The 20,996-nt window shown below is 41.9% G+C and overlaps 2 protein-coding genes across 11 annotated transcripts in view; both read left to right on the top strand.

Moving 5' to 3' along the window:
* The window catches only part of LOC127533977 (nuclear factor 7, brain-like), a 192,361-nt gene that overhangs the window by 11,871 nt on the left and 159,494 nt on the right, over positions 1-20,996 (top strand). The gene's annotated exons all lie outside the window — the stretch shown is intronic.
* LOC127533983 (nuclear factor 7, brain-like) overlaps positions 42-20,996 on the top strand; it is a 187,299-nt gene continuing 166,344 nt past the window's right edge. The window contains exon 1 of one of the 2 annotated variants that reach the window (XR_007941888.1): positions 42-147. The gene's annotated coding sequence lies outside the window, so the exon portion shown is untranslated. Of the gene's footprint in view, positions 148-19,573; positions 19,731-20,996 lie in introns of those variants that run through there. The other variant, XR_007941889.1, reaches the window with a different exon arrangement.

Raw genomic sequence — 20,996 nt, 5'->3', positions numbered from 1 at the left:
TGGCTCACCTCAGACAAACCAGGAAACAGTTTGTGATTCTTTCTCAGTACAGAGACACTCAGACGATCAGACGGAGCTTCAGCGTCCTCAGACTGAGTCCAGCTACAACACTGCTGCTTCCAGCTGCTGACACTCCAAACACTGAAGGTGAGTCTGAGCAGAAACACCACTCAGTCAAAGGAGATTTCAGAGAACTTACAAGTGTGCATTTTCTGTACAAACTCCAACATTTATTGTATAAACTAAAACTGTTTTAAGATCTAGCCTTCCTGTGAATCACTGGACTAATATTTCGTTGTAGAACCACTGATTCTGAGAACTGCTTCACATCTGTGTTGCACGGAGTCCACCAGCTTCTGGTACCTATGAGCAGGTATTCCAGCCCAGGACGATTGGACCACACTCCACAGTTCCTCTGCATTTCTTGGTTTTGCCTCAGAAACAGTATTTTTGATGTCATCCCACAGGTTTTCTATTGGATTAAGGTCCAGAGATTGGGCCGGCCGCTCCATAACGTCAATCTTGTTGGTCTGGAACCAACATGCTGCTCACTTACTGGTGTGTTTGGGGTCGTTGTCTTGTTCAGACACCGATTTTAAGATCATTTCCTCTTTGGCATAAGGTGACATGACCTCTTCAAGCAATCTGATGTGTTCAAACTGAACACCATGATTCCTGGTATGTGATAAATAGGTCCAACACCATAGTATGAGAAACCCCATGTCATGATACTTCTACCATCATGCTCCACTGTCTTCATCGTGTACTGTGACTTGAATTCAGACTTTGGGGGTTGTCTGATAAACTGTCTCGACCCAAAAACAACAATCCTGCTTTCATCAGTCCACAAAATGTTGCACAATTTGTCTTCAGTCAGTCAATGTGTTCTTTGGCCGGTTGGAATGTCTTCAACACGTTGTTTTTCCATTAGTGGGACTTTGTGGTTGCTTCTTGTCCATAGCCTGGCTTCATATCTTCTACTTCTTACAGAACCCACAGGTAATTTCAGATCTTCTCTGATCTCCCTGGAGCTGATCATTGGCTTTGTCTTTGGCATTTTGACGATTCTTTGATTAATTCGAATGCTAGTTTTCTGTTTTCTTCCACATCTTTTCTGGTGATGGTTCTCATTTTAAAACATCTGAGACCAATTTAGGTTAGTCACCTATCATACTTTTTTTGTGAGATTTTACTAGACATTATCTATATTTTGAAAAAAAAAATGCATCTGCAAATGAACACTTTGAAAACAATATAAAAGTTAGAATTGGGTTTTTTTAAACAAAGTGACAATCTGGTAAGAAGTGTTTTATTGTTTTACAGCAGCAGGTTGAACTTCAGGTGAAACACAGCAGTGACCTGAGGAAGCTCCATCTCAAATATACGACATATCAGAGACATCAGGTGACAGTTTGTTCCTGTTCAGGTGTGGACGAGGAGAGATGCAGCAACAGACAGACGGTAAGATTTGGTTTCACCTCACAGATAGTTGGGACAGTTACAGCAGGACTGAAGGACTGAAGGACAGAAACTCTTCACCTGAATGAAAAACATTCAGAGAAACTTTCTGACACAGGAAGGGAACTGACTTTATGTTTTCATGTGGCGACGCCTCCAATCATCTACTTCTGTCACAAACTTTTTTTAAACTGTTTGATCGCTGTCGGTGCTGTTATTGCGTGATTCCTGTAAGCTGTGAAACTTTGAAGAAGTTTTCAGATTCAATAGAAGGAAATCACTGCTGCCATTGACCTTTGAGCCAATCTTGCCAGTCGCAGCATGTTGCTTAACCAAAGCAACCGTGGTGGAATGAAACTGAGTACATTTACTCAAGTGAGTACAGATTTGAGTCAATAATTAACTGCTGACATCACTTTTGATGCTTTAGATTTTTTTTTTACAAGCAACACAAAACAGCCTCTTAAAGATATGTTACAACAAAACTGCAGTGTGTCCTCTATATTCATTGAGGAGTAGCGGGCCGCCATTCCTAAATCCTAGCGCCACTCCTTCAAATTTTTATTTGTTTTTATTGTCACAAATCCACCACCGCCACGCCTCCACATTCACAGCAGAGTCCTGCACTGTCGGGTACTCACAAGTACTAAGGTAAACTACAGAAAATAATCTTGCTAAGTATCTACTCTTTGGGAGGTTAATCCGATGTTAATTACTCAAAAGAGTGTGGCCTTAAAAGTGATGTCACGTCAAGCACCCAGACACCAGGTCAGAGAGTCAGAGGAGTTTCATCTCGGAGTGTAGAGCAGCAACTTACCAGAGAAAAGTTATTAGCTGAACATAACTCGTAATCGATTTTACAAGTTAAATAGACACGCAAAATATTGATGGCCAGCTGACGTTATGCAACATATCAGTAGCATCAGATAATTGGGCCCAGTGCCAACTCAGTGTCGCGAACACGAGTTAACGAATTGATAGCATTAAGCTAATATCTACGCTCCATGATGTAAATGCTGACTGCATTTTCAGATGAGCTTGTTCAAATATTTCTCTAAAAAAGAAAGACACCTGATAATGCATTCTTGAAATCTACCTGGGGCTATCTCAAGAGTAAAGTGTACACGACTCGACCAAGAACTCTGGACGAGTTAAAACAGAGAATTCAGGATGAAATTCACAGCATCCCAGCTGAGATGTTGCAGCAGAGGAATCTCAACAGCAGATTTCAAGAACAGGAGGACGCCATCTACAGGAAGTAATTTTTAAAAAATGAAAATTCCATCATTGTTTCTTAAATGGCATGCTTTAAGGTTTCAATTACTATGAATAAAATATTTTTCTTCCATCACTCTTGGTTTTGTTGAATTGTTAAAAAGTTCTCATTTTTTGTGTCACCCTGTATTTATATGGTAATTAAATAATCACAATTTATCTGCCAGCAGCAGCAGCCCCGTTTCGTCCAGTAAGAACATGTTGTAGTTTTATGGATTTTTAGATGTGGACTTCTGGACTCAGTTTGTCCAGCAGTGATTGTTGGACCGAACCTCCTTTATTACTGGGAGACAATCACCACCAACAAACACAACATTAAATCCAGCTGCTGACAGATGTGGGTCCACAGACTCTGTTCAAGCAGGAAAACCTTCTCAAGATGCTGAACTGTCAGAACTCTGTTGTTTATATTGTTTATGATTGAAGTGAAATCTGAATGTTTTCACCTCGACTCACTGGACTCTGTGTCTGCTGTGTTTTCAGATTCACTCACAGAACAAATGGATTCCAGATCAGAGGATCTCTGCTGTCCGGTCTGTCAGGACGTCTTCACAGATCCTGTTATTCTGTCATGTAGCCACAGCTTCTGTAGAGACTGTCTGAAGACCTGGTGGAGACAGAAACAAACACGCGACTGTCCAGTTTGTCAGAGAAGATCTTCAAAAGAAGAACCATCTTGTAACCTGGCTTTAAAGAATCTGTGCGAGTCCCTCCAGCAGCAGAAATCTCAGAGATCTTCAGAGTCTCTCAATGAAGCTGCACAAGAACACAGGGAGAAACTTCAGGAAATTCTGAAGCCCTTGAAGGAGAAGCTGAAGGTTTCTGAACAAGTTAAAGTGGAGTTTGATCAAACAGCAGAACACATTAAGGTCCAGGCCCGACACACAGAGAGGCAGATTAAGGAGCAGTTTGAGAAGCTTCACCAGTTTCTGATAAAGGAAGAGGAGGCCAGGATGGCTGCACTGAGGGAGGAAAAGGAGCAGAAGACTGGGATGATGAAGGAGAAGATGGAGGCTCTGAGCAGAGAGATAGCAGATCTTTCAGACACAGTCAGAGCCACAGAGGAGCAGCTGAGAGCTGAAGACGTCTCATTCCTGCTAAACTACAAGGCTGTAGTGGAAAGAGTCCAGCGCTGCCTCCTGCTGGAGGATCCACAGCTGCTCTCAGGAGCTCTCATAGACCAGGCCAAACATGTGGGCAACCTGAGCTTCAACATCTGGAACAACATGAAGGACATGGTCTCCTACACTCCTCTCATTCTGGACCCAAGCACTGCTGGTTCAAAACTCATCCTGTCTGAAGATCTGACCAGTGTGAGATTTGGAGATAAACAGCAGCTTCCTGATAATCCAGAGAGATTTGATTATCATTATCCCTTTGTTCTGAGCTCTGAAGGTTTCAACTCAGGAACTCACAGCTGGAATGTTGAGGTTGGAGACAGTAATCCCTGGACACTGGGTGTGTTAGAAGAGTCTGTCAAGAGGAAGGGAATCATAAACTCTGGATTTTGGGGAATAGAGTTCTATGAAGATAAATACTCAGCAAATTCACCACCATCTCACTTCACTGATCTCTCAGTGCAGAAGAAGCTCCAGAGGATCAGAGTGAATCTGGACTGTAACAGAGGAAAGCTGTCATTCTCTGATCCTGATACTAAAACACTCATACACACCTTCAATCACACTTTCACTCAGAGGATGTTTCCGTTCTTTGACACTGTGGATAATAAAATTCAGATTTTACCAGAGAAGGTCTCAGTGACAGTGGAACAGATCAGTTAAGAGGTAAAGAAGACGACAATATTTCTGGAGTGGTTTGCGGCTGAGTGTGAAGCAGGGGAGATGTGGATCAGCACCTCCAAGTCCAAGGAGACCCTGGGGCAGACCCAGAACTTGCTGGAGAGATTATGCATCTCATCTGGCCTGGGAACTACGGTGGCCGAGACCCGCCATCGCTGCAAATAAAACAAACGCTGCAAACAAAAACAAACGCTGCTGCAAATAAAAGAAACACTGCAAATAAAAAGAAACGCCGCTGCAAATAAAAAAGAAACGCTGCAAATAAAAAGCCACAACGGAAGTGGATTACTGGGAATTATTTTTGCCGATACACCGGTGTGAGAAGAAGAACACGAAGAAGAAGTAGAAACAAGAACAAGAACAGGAGTACGACTTGGGAAACGAACGAGAAAGTAAGTGAAAATGTTAGTGTTTAATGTCACTACGTCTAATTTTTAATGTGTTATCTGGTGAGGCCATGTAGCCCCAGGTTTGAAGGTTTGAAGCTGAACTGGAGGATGCCGGTGTGTTGTTAGCCGTCAGTTGTTTCCACCCGGATGTGTTTTCGTTCCGGACTCATTCATTCTGTCCGCTCGGGCGGATGGGCGCCGGCGGCAAAGGATGGTTCGCCCGGGGCGCAAATCTAGCCATGACCGAATCTGTGTGTTTTTCTGGGGTAGACACTGCTCTGGAGTGAGAGCGTGCAGTGGAACATGTTACTGTGTTTTGCTGCATGTTGGAGTAAAGTTACCAAACTCGATTGTCCTCTCGTTAGCCGAAGCTAACAACACACCGGCATCCTCCAGTTCAACTTCAAACCTTGGGCTACATGGCCTAACCAGATAACACATTAAAAACTAGAAAAGCACTCGGAGAGGCAGGCCATCTGTCTGTCTGTCTGTCTGTTTACAGCATAACTCAAAAAGTTATGGACGGATTTTCACCAAATTTTTACAGAATGCCCGGAAGAGCAAAAGTAACAATCGATTAGATTTTGGAGGTGATCCGGATCACCGTCTGGATCCAGGATTTTTTTGAAGGACTCTGTACAATTGAGATGGCCTTCTTAAAGATCAGCCATTTCATTGGAGCTTTTCTTCACCAACTATCAGTTTTATTGGGACTTTGATCTTCTTGGTCGGTGTTTTTTTTTTTTTTTTTTAAATATAACAGTTGTTTCCTTTATTGACCTTTTCAATGTAACAGTGGAAACTAGTTTTTGTAATAACATTTTTAGATGGATGCGTTTTTTTATATGTAACTACACAAAAAGTTATATTCTGTCTTATTGTCTGTCAGGAGCAGCAGTTAATAAATGCTTTGTGTGAGATTAGAATCAGTGCTGTCGTGTGTTTCTTTGCATGAAAACAAAATGTCAGTGATCAACATTGATTCTCTGCTTTGTGTTCAGTTAGGAATCAACTTCAAGAGTTTACCATCAAGCGTCTCTTCCAGTAATGTTATGAATTCAATCAGTACAACATGACAGTTCAGACTGTTTCTCTCGTCGACAAAGTGGAGTTTGAAAACGTCCACATTAAAAAAACATTTTCTTATTTACAGTTGGAGAATCAGTTAAAAACTCCAGTCCTCTTATCTATTTGATTCAAACCATCTTCCAGTACTTTTGGCTTTGTGGAAAGACTTTTCATGCCTGCTCAATCAGTCTTAAAAGTGACTTTTTTTTTTTCCTCATTTTGTGACCAAGAATTTTACATCATAAGGGATTCTATTTGTTTGGTTTTGTATTACTGCGACATTCAGCTACTTCTGGTTCAGAAAATTGATGACGAACGAACATTGATGCAACTTGCTTCCACTGCTCGGTAACTTTAACTTTTTAGACGCATTTTATGGTTTTATGACCTTATCGGACCTTGCAATTGTAGTCAGTTGGAATACTTTTATGATTTTCCAGCGCTACCGTCTGAGTGTGTTTTACCCAGCACTAGCTCACCTGTCCTGTCCCGGCTTGAGCCTCACCTGGCATTTTTACCTGGAAGTTGATGAGTCCTCATCCACAATGATACATCCACCGAGGGCCCCGCCAGAATTTCCACCAAAACAGCTCATCAGCATTAAAGTCCATCTGGTCCAGCTCTCGACATCCTCTGCGTTCCACCCGCTGGGTTGTCGACCACAGCATGTTAGCCTGCTTAGCTCAGTCGGCTAGCACCACCACCAGCTGTGACAACAACTCACTCAACTTAGTTCTACTCAACATCTGCGCACTGACAAGAAAGGGACATCTCATCAGGGACCTACTCACCAACCATCAGCAAGATTTTCTCTGTTAAACTGAGACATGACAACAGCCCAACAACTTTTCTCAGCTGAATGAATCCACTCCTCTTGGGTTTGTTTGCATCCGTCAACCTTGTGACTCTGGTCGAGACGAAATTCTTGTGATAATTTAGTACGAGAAGTGGAAAGTCTCACCAGTGTCCGTGCCCATCTCCAGCTCGTCTGAATCCTGTCTGGTCCCATTCCCGCCATCGTTGCTACTGTCTACCGCCCCCTAAACCTAATAGTGACTTTTTCCAATGACTTTGCTGCTTTCCTCACTCATCTGTCCTCTCTCTCTCTGAGTGACTTCAATTCCCACATGGACAATACCAATCTCTCTCTCACCAAAGACTTCACATCATGTTTCGCGAGTTTTGGATTTCAGCAGCACACAACTATTCCCACAGACTCCAAAGGACACATCTTAGACTTAATATGTTGCTCAGGTGTCACCCCTCTGGATTTTACAGCCGATGAACTCCCCATAACTGACCACTTTCTCCTCTCATTTACAGTCAAACTCACTCTCTCCATCACTAAGATACCACGTATCATCTCATTCTGTAACACGAACAACATCAACCCCGATGGTCTTACTTCAAGTATCAATTGTCTCCTTGACTTCCACAATCCATGCACCCCTGATTAACTGGTTTCTCATTACAACACTGTCTCCATAACATTCTCACTTTTCTGTCTCCATTAAATCCAGATCTGCTTTTTTCTCCATTTCCACCCATCGGTTCACCCCCAATCGTCAGCTCATGAAAGCCAAAGCTCAGCAACTTGAGTGGCTATACAGGAAAAACTGGTCTCATGATTCACAAAGAAATGTACAACAACCACATAATACATTATAACGATTTCATTGCCAACACCGAAACAAACTACTACCCCAGTATAATTACTGCAAATGAAGCAAACACCAAGTCACTGGTCTCAGTACTTAACACCCTCACCCAACCCCAGGACACTCTCCCTCCTCACTTGTACACAACCTCCTTCTGCAACTCCATTATGTCCTTTTTCACTGCAAAAATCCACAAACGCTACCAGCACCTTGGTTCAGACCCTCACCTCAGCATCTCAGTCGACATTAACCCATCCACAGACTCATGCTCCTCCTTCCAGCTCCCTACTCTCTCGGAAATCACTGAACACATCCAGAAATACAAGCCATCCATCTGTCAACTGGACCCTCTCCCCACACAACTGGTCAAATCCTGCCTCCCCTCTCTGGTCCCCCTCACTTCTGCCATCATCCACTCCTCTCTCACCACAGGAACTGTTCCGACATCCTTCAAAACTGCTGACATCACCTCAATTTTGAAAAAACCTTGTGTCGACCCCTCCACCTTCAACAACTACCATCCTATCTCCAATCTACCCTTCATTTCCAAAGTCCTGGATAAAACAGTTGCCTCCCAACTCCCCTCTCACCTATCTGGCAAGAACCTGTATGAACAGTTCCAGTCCGGTTTATGCCCACTCCATAGCATAGAAACAACATTCATCAAAATCACCAATGACCTCCTTATGGCAGCTGATGTGGACTCCTCACCATCGCCTTAGATACCATCTGTCACACCCTCTCCCTCAACAGACTTTCTATTGGCATAACCCACACTCCATTACACTGGTTCATTTCTTACCTGTCTGGTCACACATTACACAACTCAAATCCACCCCTTCCTCTGTCACCACAGGTGTGCCCCAGGGCTCTGTACTGGGGCTCCTCCTCTTCATCATTTACCTCCTTCCCTTCAGCAATATCTTCCACAAATTTAACATTCATTTCCACTGCTACGTAAACCCTCCTCCACTCTCCTGCCCACCTCCCTCACTGATGGCATAGCTGAAACAAAAACCTGGTTCACCTTAAACCTCCTGAAATTAAACAGTAATGAAACTGTGGTTCTCCTCATTGGCACATAGTCCACTTTATCCAAAGCCAACAGCTCTTATATCAACACTGACAACTATGTTTCATCCTCCCCCCGGATTAAGAGTCCGAGTGTCATCTTCGACAGCACTCTATTGTTTCAATCACACATCAGTAACACCACCCAGTCTGCCGACTTCCACCCAAGAAACATCAAAACAGCTTAGACTTCAAATAGAGTACATCAAATATGTTTGATGAGGTTTTCTGGATTGTTTCCGTGGTAAAAAGCTTATCTGTGTTCGTTACAGGAGCCTCCAGAAGCAGCAGCAAACTATTGTTCTGTTTCAATGTGAAACCAGAAGCTGCATTCAGACTGATGCCACATCCTCCTGACGTGTCAAAGATTTAACCACTGCGGTTTAATCAAACATCACCTCACACAAACCAGGAAACAGTTTGTGATTCTTCCTGTGTAAAGAAACAGACGATCAGACGGAGCTTCAGCGTCCTCAAACTGAGTCCAGCTACAACACTGCTGCTTCCAGCTGCTGACACTCCAAACACTGAAGGTGAGTCTGAGCAGAAACACCACTCAGAGTCAAAGGAGCTTTCAGAGAACTTAGTGACTCACTGGACTCTGTGTCTGCTGTGTTTTCAGATTCACTCACAGAACAAATGGATTCCAGAGCAGAAAAGGATCTCTGCTGTCCGGTCTGTCATGACGTCTTCACAGATCCTGTTGTTCTGTCATGTAGCCACAGCTTCTGTAGAGACTGTCTGAAGACCTGGTGGAGACAGAAACCAACACACGACTGTCCAGTTTGTCAGAGAAGCTGTTCAAAAGACGATCCAACTTGTAACCTGGTTTTAAAGAATCTGTGTGAGTCCTTCAGGCAGCAGAGAGCTCAGAGATCTTCAGAGTCTCTCAATGGAGCTGCACAAGAACACAGGGAGAAACTTCAGGAAACTCTGAAGCCCTTGAAGGAGAAGCTGAAGGTTTCTGAACAAGTTAAAGTGAAGTTTGATCAAACAGCAGAATACATTAAGATCCAGGCCCAAGACACAGAGAGGCAGATTGAGGAGCAGTTTGATAAGCTTCACCAGTTTCTGATAAAGGAAGAGGAGGCCAGGATGGCTGCACTGAGGGAGGAAGAGGAGCAGAAGACTGGGATGATGAAGGAGAAGATGGAGGCTCTGAGCAGAGAGATAGCAGATCTTTCAGACACTGTCAGAGCCACAGAGGAGCAGCTGAGAGCTGAAGACGTCTCATTCCTGCTAAACTACAAGGCTGCAGTGGAAAGAGTCCAGCGCTGCCTCCTGCTGGAGGATCCACAGCTGCTCTCAGGAGCTCTCATAGACCAGGCCAAACATCTGGGCAACCTGAGCTTCAACATCTGGAACAACATGAAGGACATGGTCTCCTACACTCCTCTCATTCTGGACCCAAGCACTGCCGCTTCAGGACTTATCCTGTCTGAAAACCTGACCAGTGTGAGACGAGCAGATGAACAGCAGCTTCCTGATAATCCAGAGAGGTTTGATGATTCCTTTTCTGTTCTGAGCTCTGAAAGCTTCAAGTCAGTAGCTCACAGCTGGAATGTTGAGGTTGGAGACAGAGCAGGCTGGATACTGGGTGTGTTAGAAGCATCTGTCCAGAGGAAGGGAGACCTAAGATCTGGATTTTGGGGAATCGGGTTCTCGTTCTCGAAAGATCAATACTCAGCATGGTCACCATCAGCTAATGTCACTGAAATCTCAGTGCAGAAGAAGTTCCAGAGGATCAGAGTGAATCTGGACTGTAACAGAGGAAAGCTGTCCTTCTCTGATCCTGATACTAAAACACTCATACACACCTTCAATTACACTTTCACTCAGAGGATGTTTCCGTACATTTACACAAAGGGTAAAGTGAAGATTTTACCAGAGAAGATCTCAGTGACAGTGGAACAGATCAGTTAAGAGGTAAAGAAGAAGATAATACTTCTGATGATGTTTCAGAGCTAAAAACAACTATCTGATAAAACTGATAATAAGACTGTTGTTGTGGATCTTTTGTACTGTGGATATGAACATTGGGTGGAGGGGTAGCTGTAGGAGGAAGTCTGCTGAATAACAGTTGATAGAATAACCAGCTGTGTTAATGCCACACATGTTCTCATGTTTTATTTCAACTGTCACAATCATCTGGAAATATTTCACAGCAAAGTCAGTGCACATTTTTATCACCTGTAATGTTATTGGACATCAGATTTTAGATGAGGATTTAGTATTTTGCTCTCTGAGATGGTTTTTGTAACAATATTTTAGCTGAACTATGCTTTTGGCTTTTTAACTTTTCTTCATTTTGAGAGTTTTTCTGAAATATCAGCCTTTTTATTGGAGGTTTTCTTCATCAACTATCACTTTTATTGTGATTGCGATCTTTAAATATAACAGAGTTTATTCCTTTATTAACCTTTTCAATGTAACGGTGGAAACTAGTTTTTGTGATTACAATTTTAGTTGGGTGCATTTTTAGATGTAACAACGCAAAAAGTAATATTGTGTCTTATTGTCTGTCAGCAGCAGTTAATAAATGTTTTGTGTGAGATCAGAATTTATGCTGTCGTGTGTTTCTTTGCATGGAAACTAAACTTCATCTCAGGAACTGAAATTTTCTCTCTGATTCCTCATCGTATCATCGATTCAGAATCTGCAATGTTGGACAAATACATCCAATAATGTCTGATTCTGGGTGAGTTTAAATGGCAGAAAAGTCAAAGGCTAAAAAAAAGTTCCTCATCACCCTGACATGGATTGTAGCTTTAAAACAGCTTGATGAGGTTTTTCTGGATTCGCTCTGTGGTCAGAAACTCATCTGTGTTTGAACAGCAGCCAATTATTAATCTGTTTATGTGTGTGACACCAGAAGCTGCATTCAGACTGTTGCAACATCCTGTTGTACGCTACCAGCTGACGTGTCAAAGATTTCATCACTGCAGTGGAATGAAACACACCCCCTCACACAAACCAGGAAACAGTTTGAGATTCTTCCTGTGTAAAGAGACACTCAGACGATCAGACGGAGCTTCAGTGTCCTCAGACTGAGTCCAGCTACAACACTGCTGCTTCCAGCTGCTGACACTCCAAACACTGAAGGTGAGTCTGAGCAGAAACACCACTCAGAGTCAAAGGAGCTTTCAGAGAACGCAGTGACTGTAGATTCCTTCACAGGAGAGTCCGAATGAATGTTCAACTTTGAGTTTGTTAACATGAACATAGAGTTCACAGGGGGAACATGTTCATATAGCCATTGCCACTGAACACTGCTCGAGATCATATTACACACCTCTCATGAGACTTACTCTGAGTACGGCAACACTCAGCAAACAAAACAGTATTAACTATACAACTGTCTGCATGCCCCTTTTTAGATTTGGTCTTCAGCCAAACAAGGAGCTTTCAGAGAACGCAGTGACTCACTGGACTCTGTGTCTGTTTTGTTTTCAGCTTCACTCACAGAACAAATGGATTCCAGACCAGAGGAGGATCTCCATCTCTTGACAAAGCCGTCGTCCTTTAATTTGTGCAGCCAGTGACGGAGAAGACAAATAAACTGATGGGGAGGTCCGGCTCTTCTCTCTGAGGAAGCACAAAATGTAGAACATCGTTCATCTTCACATCCCCTCCATGGCACACTGGGGGTTGTTCCTCAGCTGTGAGAAACTACACAATAAGAAGAAAATAAGTTGCTTTAGCTGCTTTTAAAATGTCCACCATGTCTACTTTAATATTCAGACCAAACTTTAGTTCAGGAATCTAATACAAATCAGAATTTCTTATGGAGCTGCATTTAAATAACAAGACTTCAATTATCTAGAATTCTATTATTAACACCATAACATGTAAAACTGTACCGTCAAATACATTAAAACACAGTTTGTCTGAATAAAATGAATTTAAATAAGTGTGACACTTTGCTATATTGAGGGAAACTTTATTGTTTGCATCAATCGGTCACATATTCACTGAATAAACTGATAGAAAAATGTCTGTGAGAGACAGCACTATCAGTAAACATTTAAAATGCATTCATTCAGTCAGGAGTCCTCAAATAGCTACAAAATGGCTGAAAATTAAAACTGTTAGAACCTGAAAAACACGGATTTAGCAAATTTTGACATTTAATTCTGTTCGAAAGCCCTCCAAATAGGGTTTTACATATCTAACTCAAAGCAGAACTACATTTAGGCATGCTTAAATAACAAAACTGTACAATATAAAAATATAGTTAAAAGTTCACAAAATGATGACTTAGCGTCTTGCTAGTACCTTGTGAGCTAATAAGAGCTCGACTCTACTTCACCAAATTCACCTCTTAACTCGATAAAAAATGCGGCACAAACACGTCACTGACACTCTAAACATGTTAGAAAATGTCTGTGACTAATTTTCCGATGAGAAACAACGACAACATACCTGGAAAACGTGTAGAAATGATCTCAACGGTCGTTTTTGCCAAATAACTACAAAACGGCTATCAATTAAGACTGTTAAAACCTGAAAAATACTGATTTAGCAAAGTTTTAACTTTAATTCTGTTCAAAAGCCCTCCAAACAGAGGTTTTTACATATATAACACGGAGAAAAACTACTTTTAGGCACGTCTAAATGATGACAACAAAACTCTACAATATTAAAATGTAATTAGAAGTTCACAACATGGCGTCTTAGCGCCTTGCTAGCTAACAGGAGCTCAACTACCTCACAAAACTCGCCTCTGACTCGATAAAAATGCGACACAAACACGCTGCTGAAACTCTGAGCATGTTTGTTATGATCTAAAAGATGTTAAGGGGATGAAGAAAGTAACAATGATTTAAAACCCAGGTTAAATAAAGAAAATCGAGACAAGTTATGAAAAGAAAAGGAGATGAATGTTTATTTACACAACTTGATAACTTAAAACCACAGGGAAGCCCATATACCGCCTGGTAAAACTAAAAAGCCAAAGAACACAAAGAACAAAGGAAACTACCAAACTACTGCAGGCTCCTCAGCCACTGGAGGTCTGCAAAACTCTTTCAGCTCCACAAAGCCAACAGGTCACCACTGCTCCACACAGGATTGCTGAGAGAAGAGGCCAGAGCGAGAGAGAAAGACCACAGCTCTCTCCTGCTACATGTACTCTCCTGCTCAATCAGACGAAACACCAGCACCTGCCACACCTTCACAACAGCAGAGGAGCCTGGAGAGAGAGAGAACACAAAGCAGCACACCAAGACACAGGGCATGTAACATCCACAAAAGCTGGCACACCATGGTGGGACATTAGCAGCAGCCAGATACTGGTTTAACATGACGTGCCCTAAATATGTCGCGGGCAACGGGAATTGATGGGACTCAGAAACACCCCCATAATTTAATCAGTTGTTCCTTGTGTCATTTCTGACACGTCCACAGTGGTGGATTTGTTGTAGGATCACAATAATGTGATCGTCAACGGGCTGCTGAGGTAGCGTTCACTTGTTGCCATGGTTACCGTGCCGCTATCAGACGCCGTGCCACTATGACTCCTTAACAAATCAGTGGATCCAAACTTTAAGCTGTGATGGTATGTGTTTTTCTGGGGTACGTGCTTTCTCTGGTTTCTAAGAATGTAAGGGAGAATGAAAAACCATATGTTAAATGTTTATTCTAGCTATCATTAATCATGAGTATGGCGCCAGTAAGTCTAGAGACTTGGAGCCCTCTCTCTCTATGTGTCTTAATGTAAACCATATGTAGGTGGGTCCACAAGACCTATATAATCTTAGCCAGAAGAACATCTATGGTCCATTTACAGCATGATGTCTGGATCACGAGCTCATCTGTATTAAAGTACCCTTAACTTGATCTACCTGTGTCATCTCTTCATTGAGGATCATCCACGATAAATCATCATCATTTCAAGCTGTATCACTGCCGAAGTCGAACCATTTGGTCCTTGTGTCATTTCTGACCGAGCATGAGAATTTCATTTAAATCCCCGAGTCTGTTTCTGAGTGATGTTGGTAACAGAGGAAGGATTCACACACGCTGATCGTCACATAACTCCGCCGTGTTCTTTGATGGAATAATTAATCTAATTTACCTTCATTCTTTCAGTGCTCTAACGGATCTGGATGCAACAGTTTCCATCATGGTGATTTGTCTGGTCTGTTGTCCGCTCATTTCAGCTGTTTTAGTATGTTTCGTGTTTTTTTAAAAAAGTGTGTATCAATCGGTGATTTTTTTTTTTTCCTTTCTTCTGTATTTCACCACAATACTGCACGGGTGGAAAACAGTTTAGCTCTGCTTTGGTGAAGAACATCAGTGAATTAATTGTTTATCACGGTCTTCAGCAGTAATTTTTGTTGGTAAATGAGAGTGTCGCATGTCTGCATCTTCAAACCATAAACAAGGAAGTGAATTCGGTGACGTACGTGCATTAGGTTTGCGCTGGGAGCTGCTATGATTGGTGGAACTCACGGGAGGCGGGCCAAAATTGCGGGAAAGTTGCGGAGATTGGTTGATTTTGCGTGAATTCACGCGATCGCAACATCGCTAATTCCTGGAGGGACTGATATGGATTATAGCTTCTAAAGAGCTACTACTTCTAATAAAGTACATCAAATATGTTTGATGAGTTGTTTTCTGGATTCGTTTTGTGGTCAGAAGCTCCTCTGTGTTCCTTATGGGAGCCTCCAGAAACAGCAGAACAGCAGAAAACTAATATTCTGATTCACTGAGTTAAACCTAAAACTTAGACTGTTTCAACATCCTGCTGCACCATACCAGCTGACATGTCAAAGATTTAGTCGTTGCTGTGGAATGAAACAGATTCAGAACAACAGGTTCAGCAGGAGAAGAGGTATGACAAAGCTCCGCCTTTCACCTGGCTCACCTCAGACACACCAGGAAACAGTTTGTGATTCTTTCTCAGTAAAGAGACACTCAGACGATCAGACGGAGCTTCATCGTCCTCAGACTGAGTCCAGCTACAACACTGCTGCTTCCAGCTGCTGACACTCCAAACACTGAAGGTGAGTCTGAGCAGAAACACCACTCAGAGTCAAAGGAGCTTTCAGAGAACTTAGTGACTCACTGGACTCTGTGTCTGCTGTGTTTTCAGATTCACTCACAGAACAAATGGCTTCCAGAGCAGAGAAGGATCTCTGCTGTCCGGTCTGTCAGGACGTCTTCACAGATCCTGTTGTTCTGTCATGTAGCCACATCTTCTGTACAGATTGTTTGAAGACCTGGTGGAGACAGAAACCAACACACAACTGTCCAGTTTGTCAGAGAAGATCGTCAAAAGAAGAACCACCCAAGACCATGGCTTTAAAGAATCTGTGTGACTCCTTCCGTCAGCAGAGAGCTCAGAGATCTTCAGAGTCTTTCTGCAGTTTACACTCTGAGAAACTCAAACTCTTCTGTCTGAATCATCAGCAGCCAGTGTGTGTCGTCTGCAGAGATTCACAAAAACACTCCAACCACAGATTCAGACCCATTGATAAAGCTGCACGAGAACACAGGAAGGAACTTCAGAAAACTCTGAAGCCCTTAAAGGAGAAGCTGAAGGTTTCTGAACAAGTTGAAGTGGAGTTTGATCAAACAGCAGAACACATTAAGGTCCAGGCCCGACACACAGAGAGACAGATTAAGGAGCAGTTTGAGAAGCTTCACCAGTTTCTGATAAAGGAAGAGGAGGCCAGGATGGCTGCACTGAGGGAGGAAGAGGAGCAGAAGACTGGGATGATGAAGGAGAAGATGGAGGCTCTGAGCAGAGAGATAGCAGATCTTTCAGACACAGTCAGAGCCACAGAGGAGCAGCTGAGAGCTGAAGACATCTCATTCCTGCTAAACTACAAGGCTGCAGTGGAAAGAGTCCAGCGCTGCCTCCTGCTGGAGGATCCACAGCTGCTCTCAGGAGCTCTCATAGACCAGGCCAAACATGTGGGCAACCTGAGCTTCAACATCTGGAACAACATGAAGGACATGGTCTCCTACACTCCTCTCATTCTGGACCCAAACACTGCATATCCAGAACTCATCCTGTCTGAAGATCTGACCAGTGTGACAAGAGGAAATGAACAGCAGCTTCCTGATAATCCAGAGAGGTTTGGTTTTCACAACATTGTTCTGAGCTCTGAAGGCTTCAACTCAGGAATTCACAGCTGGAATGTGGAGGTTGGAGACAGTAAACACTGGATACTGGGTGTGATAGAAGAATCTGTCCAGAGGAAGGGAAACATATGGTCTGGATTTTGGGGAATATGGTTCTCTGAAGATAAATACTCAGCATGTTCACCATCAGATTCCTCCACTTTTCTCTCAGTGCAGAAGAAGCTCCAGAGGATCAGAGTGAATCTGGACTGTAACAGAGGAAAGCTGTCCTTCTCTGATCCTGATACTAAAACACTCATACACACCTTCAATCACACTTTCACTGAGAGGATGTTTCCGTTCTTTGACACTTGGGATAAAGTGAAAATTTTACCAGAGAAGGTCTCAGTGACAGTGGAACAGATCAGTTAAGAGGTAAAGATGATAATACACTGCCTGTCCATAAAAAGTCTCCACCGGATTTAACTAAGCAAATAGTTAAGAGCCTTCCATTGGATAATTACTGCAGTGATGAATCCGTTTCAGCTTCAACAACTTATTTAACCCGAGCTGATGTAGTGAGGAGCTTCTGATTTAAACAACCATGTCACGAAGACATATCCTGTGGTCATGGAAATGATGTTAATCTGTCTCAGAAGGGTCAAATTATTGGCTTGCATCAAGGAAAGGAAAATAACTAAAGTGATTTCTGAAACTACTAAAATCGGGTTAAAAAAGCTTCCAATGCATTTATGTCTTGGGGGCTTTTGGACTGTTTTTAGGAGTAGTCTAGGTTTGGTTTTGGTCTCTATATTGAACTGGTTTTTGACTTTCTATGATTGTTTCAAATACTAGTTTCAGTTTAAGATTCAAACTTGGAAGGATAGTGATGAACCATCATCTTCGAGAAAGAAATGTTGTTTGAACAAACTCTTGAATGATCATGATCAGAGATCACTTAATCGTTTGGTGAAATCAAATGATAAGAAATCAAGAACAGAACTCATGGCTATGTTTAATACTGAAAGTAAGAGCATTTCCACACGTAAAATGCGAAGAGAATTTAAGGGATTGGGACTAAACAGCTGTATCGCCTAAAGAAAACCACTGATTAGTGAGGTTAAACAGAGAAAAAAGGGTTCCATTTGCTACGGAGCATAAAGATTGGACTCTGGAGCAATGGAAGAAGGTCATGTGGTTTGGTTTTCTTCCCTGATGGCATGGACATGTTCCAAGATGATGACATCAGGATTCATGGGGCTCACATTGTGAATGAATGTATCAGGGAGCTTGAGATGGATTGACCTCCACAGGGTCCAGACCTCAGCCTGTGCTGGAGAAGACTTTGCACAGTGGTCCGACTCTCCCATCATCAATATAAGATCTTGGTAGAAAATTAATCCAACTCTGGACAGAAATAAATGCTGTGACATTGCAGAAGCTTATCAAAACGATAACAGTGAATGTCATTCACAGAGCCAAAGGCAGTTCATTGCTTCATTGCTTGGTGCTTTGCACATCCACTTTGATGTCGATGTTGTGTTTTGTCATGAACATGTTGTCTGGAACTCAGTGTTATACTGTGTTGTTATATTGTCTAGTACAGATCCCTTAGTGTTATTTGTCAGTGACTCAATGTTGTCTTGTTATGCTATTTAAGGACAGGTCTCTCTTGAGAATGAGACCCAGTGTCTCAGTGAGATTACCTGTACTGATAAAGGCTAATCAAAATAAAAAATGAAATGAAATATTAGAATATGCAACTTTTTTGTGGCCGGGCAGTGTATTTCTGATGATGTGCCAGAGCTGAAAAACTAACTGATGAAACTGATAAGACTGCTGTTGTGGATCTTTTGTACTGTGGATATGAACGTTGGGTGGAGGGGTAGCTGTAGGAGGAAGTCTGCTGAATAACAGTTGATAGAATAACCAGCTGTGTTAATGCCACAAATGTTCTCATGTTTTATTTCAACTGTCACAATCATCTGGAAATATTTCACAGCAAAGTCAGTGCACATTTTTATCACCTGTAATGTTATTGGACATCAGATTTTAGATGAAAATTTAGTCTTTTGCTCTCTGACATGATTTTTGGACCAACGTTGGAGATGAACTATGCTTTTGGCTTTTTAACTTTTCTTCATTTTGAGAGTTTTTCTGAAATATCAGCCTTTTTATTGGAGCTTTTCTTCATCAACTATCAGTTTTATTGTGATTGCGATCTTTAAATATAACAGAGTTTATTCCTTTATTAACCTTTTCAATGTAACGGTGGAAACTAGTTTTTTTTAATTACAATTTTAGTTGGGTGCATTTTTTTACATGTAACTACATAAAAGTAATATTGTGTCTTATTGTCTGTCAGCAGCAGTTAATGTTTTGTGTGAGATCAGAATTTATGCTGTCGTGTGTTTCTTTGCATGGAAACTAAACTTCATCTCAGGAACTGAAATTTTCTCTCCGATTCCTCATCGTATCATTGATTCAGAGTCTGCAATGTTGGACAAATACATCCAATAATGTCTGATTCTGGGTGAGTTTAAATGGCAGAAAAGTTTAAGACTTAAAAAAAAAAAAGTTCCTCATCACCCTGACATGGATTGTAGCTTTAAAACAGCTTGATGAAGTTTTTCTGGATTCGCTCTGTGGTCAGAAACTCATCTGTGTTTGAACAGCAGCCAATTATTAATCTGTTTATGTGTGTGACACCAGAAGCTGCATTCAGACTGTTGCAACATCCTGTTGTACGCTACCAGCTGATGTGTCAAAGGTTTAACCACTGCGGTGGAATGAAACACACCCCCTCACACAAACCAGGAAACAGTTTGAGATTCTTCCTGTGTAAAGAGACACTGATACGATCAGACGGAGCTTCAGCGTCCTCAGACTGAGTCCAGCTACAACACTGCTGCTTCCAGCTGCTGACACTCCAAACACTGAAGGTGAGTCTGAGCAGAAACACCACTCAGAGTCAAAGGAGCTTTCAGAGAACGCAGTGACTGTAGATTCCTTCACAGGAGAGTCCGAATGAATGTTCAACTTTGAGTTTGTTAACATGAACATAGAGTTCACAGGGGGAACATGTTCATATAGCCATTGCCACTGAACACTGCTCGAGATCATATTACACACCTCTCATGAGACTTACTCTGAGTACGGCAACACTCAGCAAACAAAACAGTATTAACTATACAACTGTCTGCATGCCCCTTTTTAGATTTGGTCTTCAGCCAAACAAGGAGCTTTCAGAGAACGCAGTGACTCACTGGACTCTGTGTCTGTTTTGTTTTCAGCTTCACTCACAGAACAAATGGATTCCAGACCAGAGGAGGATCTCCATCTCTTGACAAAGCCGTCGTTCTTTAATTTGTGCAGCCAGTGACGGAGAAGACAAATAAACTGATGGGGAGGTCCGGCTCTTCTCTCTGAGGAAGCACAAAATGTAGAACATCGTTCATCTTCACATCCCCTCCATGGCACACTGGGGGTTGTTCCTCAGCTGTGAGAAACTACACAATAAGAAGAAAATAAGTTGCTTTAGCTGCTTTTAAAATGTCCACCATGTCTACTTTAATATTCAGACCAAACTTTAGTTCAGGGATCAAACAGAAATCAGGATTTCTTATGGAGCTGCATTTAAATATCAAGACCTCTTTTTATTCTATTTTTAACACTGTAACATGTAAAACTGTACTGCCAAATACAATAAAACGCAGTATGTCTGAATAAAATGAAGTAATAAGTGTGACACTTGGTTTTTTGAAGGTAATTTAAATGTTCAGATCAACATATTCACTGAATAAAGTGATAACTACAAAATGGCTGCCAATTAAAACTGCTAAAAACTTGAAACACTGATTTAGCAAAGTTAGAAATTTATTCTGTTTAAAAAACTCAAATCAGGGGTTTTTATAGATGTAACTTGAAGCATAACTACTTTTCGGCATGTTTAAATGACAATAACAAAACTGTACAATATTAAAAAGTAGCTATGAGTTCAGAAAATGGCGGCTTAGCGCCTTGCTAGCAAATAAGAGCTGGACTCTCCTTCACCAAATTCACCTCTAACTCGATAAAAAATGCGGCACAAACACATCACTGACACTCTAAACATGTTAGAAAATGTCTGTGACTAATTTTCCGATGAGAAAAAACGACAACATACCTGGAAAACGTGTAGAAATTATCCCAACGGTCGATTTTGCCAA

The sequence above is a fragment of the Acanthochromis polyacanthus genome, chromosome 5 (assembly GCF_021347895.1).
Source record: "Acanthochromis polyacanthus isolate Apoly-LR-REF ecotype Palm Island chromosome 5, KAUST_Apoly_ChrSc, whole genome shotgun sequence".
NCBI classification, from domain to species: Eukaryota; Metazoa; Chordata; class Actinopteri; family Pomacentridae; genus Acanthochromis; species Acanthochromis polyacanthus.
This window is presented reverse-complemented; position numbering and strand designations above follow the sequence as displayed.